The sequence below is a fragment of the Pteropus vampyrus genome, unplaced genomic scaffold, assembly GCF_000151845.1.
Source record: "Pteropus vampyrus isolate Shadow unplaced genomic scaffold, Pvam_2.0 Scaffold17, whole genome shotgun sequence".
Lineage (NCBI taxonomy): Eukaryota > Metazoa > Chordata > Mammalia > Chiroptera > Pteropodidae > Pteropus > Pteropus vampyrus.
Genome location: NW_011888798.1, coordinates 8,928,646 through 8,937,840, shown reverse-complemented (window position 1 = coordinate 8,937,840; position 9,195 = coordinate 8,928,646). Strand labels below are relative to the sequence as shown.

General features: G+C 44.1%; 1 long non-coding RNA gene across 1 annotated transcript in view; it reads right to left on the bottom strand.

Annotated features, from left to right (window-relative positions):
- Positions 1-1,405: 1,405 nt before the first annotated feature.
- LOC111736056 overlaps positions 1,406-9,195 on the bottom strand; it is a 24,209-nt gene continuing 16,419 nt past the window's right edge. Inside the window, exons 4-5 of the long non-coding RNA XR_002779070.1 lie at positions 7,695-7,791; positions 1,406-1,416 (exon numbers count right to left, since the gene is read on the bottom strand). This is a non-coding gene — a long non-coding RNA (uncharacterized LOC111736056). The remainder of the gene's footprint in view (positions 1,417-7,694; positions 7,792-9,195) is intronic.

The window sequence follows — 9,195 nt, the reverse complement described above, 5'->3', positions numbered from 1 at the left end:
TGTAAGAATTGTTTCATGTTCTGGTGTGCTCAGACTGTTCTCCCTCACCTCCTTCCCACCCACGGGCACCCGCTTTGAGAGCCCCTTGAGGGCAGGAACAGCAGGCTTTTGATCACTCACTTCATCTCCTGCCAGCATGCATAACAGTGTCTGCTACACAGCACTGAATAATATGGTGACTGAATGGATGCCTCACATACCCCTTTGGGGACCCATCTTTTTTCCTCCCCTGCTGGTGAACCCTAGCAGGTGGAAAAATTGAAGATATTTTGTGCCTTGTGTAGTCCTTGGGAACATGGGACCACTTGAGTGTTTTCTAAAGCTACTCTCTAGGTTCTGAGTGTTACTCTGGCTAAGCTGTGTAGCAACCAATGTGATCCACTCACAAAGTGTGGAATGTAACTGCCCTCTGGTTGGGAGAAAACCAAGAGCCCTTCTGAGCCAGGCTGTGGCTCTGGCCTGGACAGATTCTGTAGATCTGTTGTTCTCAAGTTTCTGGGACTGTTGAGCAAGCAGCCAGGACTGTAGCAGAATCAGAAGTCTTAACTGCACCTTCCCAAGACTGAAGTTACCTTTTTGGACTCAGGGATAATGTGATGGGCCTCACCCTGTGCTTGTAGAAACATCTATATTTGACCCTCAGCCTGGGAATTCTCATTCAACTCAGGATATTTGTTTCTCTTTCAAGGTAACTTAAAGGTTACTTACTCTGAGTGGTTCTCTTTGTAAAATGGCAAGTTTGGCAGAATATACTCTTGGGTGCTAGCAATAGAAATCACTGACTCCACTAGCTTGAATAGTAAGGAATGTCAATATCTTACGTAACAAAAAGTTCTGAGGTAGGATTCTGTGGAGTTAGTTAATTCAATAGCTCTAGCTTCTAATTAAGGACCAAGTTCTTTCATCTCTTCTATATTCAGTGTATTGGCTTTGTCTTTGTATCAGCTTTCTTCATGAATGTAAGATGGCTGCCATGGCTCCAGGTGTCACATCATCATGACAGTATCCTAGATGAGAAAAGGGAAGCATACATCCCTTTGGTTTACAAGAAAAGTTCTTTCCAGAACCTTCTTACTGACTTTCTGTCATCATTCATTAGCTATAACTGTGTCCTATGCCCATGTCTAAACTCATCACTGACATGGCCATGAACCATCATGATAGATTTAGACAAATCATGTCTAATCCTCAGTGCCTAGGGCAAGATTTTCTGGGAGCATAAGACCCTACCGAGGAGTTATAGCCACCTACATAACATCAGGGTCCTGTTGGAAGGAAAGAGGGGAACACCCAATCAAAGTGTTTACTAAAGACATCTAGAATCTTCCTTCCTTGAGATGCTAAAGGACTCAGAGACTTCTAAAATTCTAAAAGGGAACTTTTAGAGAAGGCTGCTTGAAAAACACCTTGAATTATCTCGTCTTGCCCTATCGTGCTTTTACTATGGGTAAAGAACTATAGGTCTATCTAATCCCACCCTTGACCCTTGACATCATGGCTCTAAAGATAGCTATGACAGCCATCATTTATTGAGCACCTACTATGTGCAAGGTAGAGTGGGAAGAACTTTACACATATGATTTCTAATTATATGACTACACTGAGAAGGCTGTATGATTATCCCTATCTAACAGATTGGGGAACTGGAACCCAGAAATTTTCAGTAGCTTGCCTCTGACTGCTCAGTCTGTGAATGAATGAGTCAGGAGTCAGCAAGGACTTTTTGAGCATCTGCTTTGATCCAGGCACTGTACTCAGGTGCTCGCAATGCAAAGAAGAATCAAATCTGGTTGTTTTCACCAGGGAGCACAGAACCTGCTCCTTACTGGAGGGTTGCCATGGAGAATGTATGTCTCTTGTTCAGCCTGGAAGACAACTTTGGGCAGGTGAGGAAATTAGGCACTATCGTGTGCTTTTACTTGAAGCTCTCTAGCCTTCTGCCATGATGCTCCAGGAGGCCTAAAACTTGGCTGTATGTCCTGGTAAAGGGAGTAGGAGCATGGGCTTGGTGCCAGACTGCCTAAATTCAAATCGCAGCTCTATCACTTTCTGCTTAGTGGCAAGATATTCAACTTTCTGTGCCCACCTGATGGGCTGCTATGAGTTTAAATGAAAGAGACCATGTAAAAACAGAAGAGTTCAGTGAAGGTTAGCAGCTGTTATCACCAACTTCTACTGCTCTTAAATATACTTTTTTTTTTTTATCAAGTAAAGATGATCGCAGGTCCAGCCTCCCCGCACCTCCAGCCTCCAATTTCGCAGCATCTCAATTCTCCCTCAGGTTGGGCACAGTGTCATAGGCTGCAACATGGAGACTGCTCCAGATAGCACCCAAAATTTTGAGGTGCTTGATACACACTCTTTGGTGTAAATGGCAAGCTCATCAACCAACTTTCCTTGAAATTTGACTTCCTTCTTCAACTGGCTGCAGAGGGAGGGGATAAAACAGAAAATGAGCTCTTCTTTGCCTCTTTCCAGCAGTCGGCCCACCCTTGGCTTCCCCACACTGTTTGCAAATACAGCTCACAATGCTGAGAATCCACAGAAGGAGACAGAGTGGGCAGGGGAATCCTTTTGCTGAGCTCTTGTCTCTTGTCATAGACTGGGGCTAGGACAACCGGGAAGTCCCTAGCCTCGGTTTCCTCTCCTCTGAACTGGGGGGGACCTTATTGAAAAATCCCCTGGGGTTGGAAACGGAGATGCATGTCTAGAGATGTAGGGAAACCCAGACCTGCCTCCAAGGCAGCTGGTTTTGAGTGTGCTTTGCAGTCTTGGATATAGCTCATCCATCTGGAAAAGCTGCTGTGGTGAGGCCTGCTGCCCGGGAGGCCAAAGGGCTCAATCGATCTTTGGGAAATAATTAAGGCCCACAAAGCCTTGCTGGGCTCTATCAGTGTGAGTATTAAGAACAAGATAAAAGCATAGAGAGCCTTGATTGAATCTTGAATACAAGGCCCACAAGGGCATTTTCCTTTGTCATGTTGTCATGGGAGAGAAAGTCCCAGAGGAAAAGGAAGAAGATGAAGAGGCATAGAAGAGAGAAAAAGCATTTTGAGAAGACAAGAGAACATGAAGAAAAACAAAAGCTTCTAGAATTCCCTGAGCTTTTTGTTTTCTTTTTGTAGTAAAGAGGAACACAGCAAGGGACGGGTAGCAGGTTTACAGGTGACACCCACACCACGCGCTCCTTTTCTGTCTCCATTGCTTCAGGAGAACAACTGTCAGGACCATCATTCTTGTTTCGGGAGTTTGTCCAGAGGGAGAGTCCAGGCAGGTCCTGTTCTCCTGGGTGGTGGCCTTGCAGTAACACCCCTTCAACCGCCTTCCTCAGGGTCCGTGCTTCTGTCCTTCCTCCCCCTTCTGCATGGCTTTGAATGTCTATAGGGCGAGGGGCTGCTTCTCTGACCTCAGAACTTTATTGAATGTTTGCTCTCTTTTTACTGTCTGCCTTTGGCAAAGCCAGCTCTCAGGGCTGAAATCCAGTAGAAGAGATCTGATTTCTCAAAAGCCATTTTGATCTTTTAACTTCAAAGGAGTTCTTTTCATGCAGTGCCCCAGCCTGGTGGCCCCAGACCTGCTCCTTCTGGCTTTAGGTCTGGATGGAGCCTGCGGTCTCTTCTTTCCATCCCACATTTAGAGCCTGGGATCCTGGCACTGGGGCTTTCTGGTATAGCTGAGGAGGTAGCAGGACTTGTCTCCTGTGCTCCTGGTTTCTGGCACCTCGAGGTACTCTGCCCCATTTATTTTTCTATTCTCAAAGTCCTCCTGCTTCTCCATCTTCATTCATCTTATCAAAACCTGCTCTGAGCACTGGAACTGACCTTAACTCTAGGGGTCTCCTTCTTCAAAGAGCCTGCCTTCCCTTCTACTCCTTCCTCTCACTTCTACCCGACTCAAGGTGAGGTGCTCTTCCTCAGGGCTCCCATTCTATTCTGTAGTGCTCCATATCTTCCCCTCTGCAGTTACTATCACATTTTGCTTAAGTGTCCATTTCCTGTCTATGACCCTCAAGAGATGCTAAGGTCTTTGAAGAAAGAGGCTGTTATTCCTCTACATTGGTCCTAACATCTAGTACAATGCCAAGCACACAGTAGGTTCTCAACATATGTCCATTGAATTAATGAATTCTTTCTTGCAGTTCTTTCAAACTGTCCTAGAACTTGAGGTGGTTCAGGGGCAATTTGGCTTGATGCAAGGGAGGACAGGTGGGCAGGGGGTGTAGCGAGGGGCATTGTCCTCTCCTAACACCTCCCATTAAACAGATAATTTCCAGACTCAGCCTTTCTTGGTCAACTTAGAAACAAGTTTACTTTTATCTGTTTTATACTGATGTACACATATATATTATGTATATCATGTGTAATATACATGATACAAAATATATTCATATATATGTATATTTAGCATATTATATGTATAATGTAATAGGACATATTTACATTCATACATATGTACATATATAATTATACATATACAGATATTTTTGTCAAAAGGAGTCTGTTTAAGAAGTTTGAAAACCAAGACCTTGAGTTTTTAATCCAGGTCTTCTCTCTTCTACGGGTGTTTGCTTTTGAAGTTATTACTAATTAGCACTTGGACAATAGAAAACTTTGTTCCAGTTGAAAGCATTTTAGGATTTTTCTGAGTTGATGGAGGCATTACTTTTTGGATAGTGACTTCTTTCTGTTGTACCTGTCACCCATCCCCACCTCCCACATCAGCGATCGTGGCCGGTATTAAGGAATGAAGAAGGAATTGGATTATTGGAAGCCACAAAGTTGTTAATGTCACTTATCTCAGAGAGTTTTTGTTCTAATTATAGTTTTGCTCAGCAATGGGCCAGCTGGGAGGCCAGTGTCGACTGGGTTGATGTATGAGGGATGGGAGTCCTTGCAGACACAGGGGAAGTGCTTGCTTCTTTTTTTCTGGCCTGCTGGGTGGCAACTGCTTTTATCAGCTATCGACCCCCTTTCCTCTGAGCTACTTCCTCTTCTCCTCAGCACCCTGGTGGGCAGCACCTCCATCCCTCTGCTTTCTGGTGGCTGAGTCCTCCCCCAATGAGGGTCCCTCCTGGGCCTGCCCTTCCCACTGCAGGAGCCCAAGCTCTGGCCCTTTGCTCCTTATCAAAGCCCTGCTGGCCTCTGTCCCAAGGTGGGATAGTGGTCTGAGCATTTAATTGAGAGTCCAAAAATCTGGTCTTGAGTCCTGAATTACTTACTAGCTGTGGGACGTCAGATTAGCCATGCATCCTCTGGAACCTCAGTTTCTTAGTCAGTAAACTAGAATAGTCACCCCAGCCTTTCTACCCCAAAGTGAGGTACAAAGTGAGTTCTCAGCTTTTTCTGCAGTTAGATTCTCCTAGGGAGCTTTTAATATCCCAGTTCCGAGGTCATACCCCCAAACCAATTAAATCAGACTTTCTGGGACTGAGACCCAGATTTCAGTATTTTTTTTTTTTTTTTTTATATCTCCTCAGGTAATTCTAACACCCAGCCAAGGCTGAGAACTACGTGTAAGGTCAGAGTATTATGGGCGCTCAAAATTTAAGCATATTCTAAACTTCTTTTTGAAAGAAGTGCTTTCCATCTGAAAGCAGAAATGTCTGCTAACTAATCTGCAGTGGTTCTCAGTACTGATTTGGTTCAGAATCTCAAGAGTCTCCTGGATGTTGTGTCCATTTCCCCAGAAATGGACATACTCACAAAATTTTGCATGTACTTTCAGCTTATAATGCCACCTTCTTGGTGATAATACCTGCTACCTTATCCAAAATTGTACCATTACACTCCTCCATACCTACATACGTTTCCTGTCCTCTTCCCCTACTTTGCACTTTCCCTGTATCCTCTATCACTATCTGCGTGAACATCCTCAAGTCGCTCATCAGGGCAGAGTTTCTCAAAATGTGATTGCAGGACCACAGTTATTTAAGATACTCAGGATGGGACCCAGGAATCTGAATTTTCAGAAGCTCCTTTTTAAAAAAAAAAATTCTGACATTTGAGAGCCAGCGGACTGGGCTCCTGGATTCTTGGCTATTTTTCCTAGACCACCTACTTATTTCTCCAAACCCTGCCCTGCAGGTGAGAATCCATTTCCCTCCACTTATCAGTGGTCTTGAATAGAATCTCTAATGTTCCAGAGAAATCCTAGGTATTTTCCAAGTTACTTTAGGAGTGTATGGGAATGTGGCTGTCTCAACAGTGTGATTTGATGGACTTCGATTAAAGTCCCTTATCTAAGGTAAAGGTCATCTCCTTCCCTCCCCAGTCACAGTACTTGGCATTCCATCATTGTTTAGTTATTCTTCTTGAACTCTTCGTGCCAGCCTCTAGTCTGATGAATAACAAAAACCATGAATAGTAGGCCTGTTTGATTCCATCTCCCTGCTCAAAGTTTTCCTTTGGTTTCCTATCGCCTACAGGGGGAAGCATATCCCTATTTTCTGTCACCAAGAGGCACTTCGAAATCTGGCTCACCTTTCCAGCCCTTACTCCCAAGACTCTCAAAACACACTCCAGCAGGACTAAACTGCATGTAGTTCCTGGAGCATCATGTGCCGTTTCTGTCCCTGGGTATCCTCCGGGATTGCTTGCACATCTCTTTACAGATGTCACTCCTCTCCTCCAAACTCTAAGATGACTCAGAGTGCAAGCCAAGTCCTCACATGGTCTCCAAGGCCCTACATGATCTGTCTGTTACCCTCCTTACCTCTCCGCCCATTCCTGCTACTTCCCTGTGTATGTTCCCCAGGGTAGCTGTATCAAAGCACCACAGACTTTCTGGTAGCTTAAAACAACAGAAATTTTTTCTCTCATGGTCCTTGGGGCTAGAAGTCTGAAATCAAGGTGTTGACAGGGCCATGTTCACTCAGAAACTTGAAGGGGAAGGATTCTTCCTTGCCCCTTTCTAGCTCCTGGTGGTTGTTGCTCTCTTTGGCATTTGTTGCCTTGTGGCTGCCTCTGTCATCACATGGCCTTCTCCCAGTGTGTCTGTGTCTTCACATGGCCATCTTCGTATGAAGACACCAATCATATTGGATCAGGGCTCACCCTACTCCATCCAGTACGACCTCATTTTAACTAATTATTTCTGCAGTGACTATTTGCAAATAAACTCACATTCGGGGTACTGGGAGTTAGGATTTCAAAACATGTTCTTTTGAGGGAAATAGTTCAACTCATAACAACACTCCTCCACTTCTTTCTTCATTTTATTTCAGTCACACTGGCCTAGAGATGCCAAATTACCAAATAAAGACATAGGATACCCATTCTATGGATCTTGGGTAAATCTGAATTTCAGATAAGCAACAAATAATTTCTTTTAGTATAAATATGTCTCAAATGATTCATGGAATAATTTTTTAGTATGAGTATGTCTCATTCAATATTTGGGATCTACTTATACAAAAAAAAATGTATCTATTGTTTATCTGAAATTCAAATTTAACTGGGCTTTCCATATTTTATCTGACAACCGACATTTCTTGTTGCTCCTTGCACACAAAAAACATGCTCTCACCTCAAAGCCTTTGTCTTGGCTGTTCCCTCTGCACTGAATCCCCATTTCCCTAGTTCTCTGTGATGTTCATTCTCTGACCTGCCTTTAGCAAGGCCTTTCTTGTTTCCCTCCCTCACATACTAGGAGGCTCTTGAAAAAAGTGGTTTTGCTCAATGTCATTTCATTATAACACTGATAAGATGTCCTAGGAACTTAACTCTTCTTTAGATCAATTAGCCTATGGTAAAATTGGTTTCATTATATGTTGTTTTGCTGCAGTTCCAAGAACTTATGGCTGTTAAATGAAGACTTACTGTACTTCCTGTCTTCCTTTCTTGCTTTATTTTACCTGCTCGTTGCGTTTATTGTCTCCAGTATCCCACTTGGCCAAGGTCACTGGTTCAAGGATGGATACAGGACCCAAGTCAGTCTCATTGGAGCCAGTCCTAGAATTTCTACTGGAACTACTAAGACAGAGAGCACTCTCTTTTCCACTGGAATTTCTGAGAGAAAAAAGATGTCAGCCTAGAGCTGCTGATAGCCATCTTACCACCATAAAGGAAGAGCAAGAGGTCAGCTCCTAGCCAAAAACCTATATGTGATCTTTCGGGCATGACCATAGGCGATTACAAAGCCTTTATGTCAGCTCAAGCTGCTGAAGCAGAATACCATTGACCAAGTTGCTTAAACAACATACATTTATTTCTCATAGTTCCAGAAGCTTGGAAGTCAAAGATCTAGGTGTCAGCAGAATCTATTCTTTGTGAGGGCCTGTTCACTGGCTTGCAGACAGGTGCCATCTCCCTGTGTGCTCACATGCCCTTTTTGTGTGTATACATGCATAGAAAGAGTTCTGGTGCTTCTTCTTTCCCTTATAAGAACACTAATCCCATCATGAGGGCCTCACCCTCATGCCTTAATTTAATCCTAATTACCTCCTAAAGGTCCTACCTCCAAATCCCATCACGTTCTGGGGTAGGGCTACAACATATGAATTTTGGGGGTATACAGACATTCAGTTCCTAACACTTTACCTGGAAGACCTCACACGGAAAATCTGCCCTCCCCAAACCAGACTTGGTACACAGCCAGTGTATGGTAGTCTGTGAAGAGAGTTGCAGTCAAAGACTCAAGCCCCATGGCCAGCCATGCTTTATGCATATCTGCATTCCTGGCTCAGGCATAACCCTCAGAGGCCTCCTTATTGGTTGTGTTTGTGGGGGTGGTCCTTGGCTGAAACCTTCCTGAAGATACTTTACCCCACTCAGGACTTCTTTTAATTCTAGGCATCTCCATTTCCCCTTACCCCAGGTACACAGAAAGGCAGGAGCCTAATGTTTGGGGCTCCCTCAGGAGTGAGATGATTTCCCGCTTTTGTGCTGATACATCTGACTCTTCTCAGGTGCTGTTCCATGGGGAAAAATGGAACATGGAGGAGCCAGCACTTTAGCCTTTTCCTTATACTGTGATAAGTAAATAAAGCCTTAATGGTTACTTTCATTTTGTCTTGTTGTGTTAATCGACTGCTTTGACCCCTGGCAGCTCAGCTAGTGCTGGTCTTCTTGAGAACAGAGCCAACAAAGAGGAAACAGATCTGGGAGACAGCATAGGGAGGATTGAGTTTCTAAAATGTCATCCAAACTCCCCTAAATCTAACTGTGCTGGAAGCAGTTACAACACCTGGACCTTTTC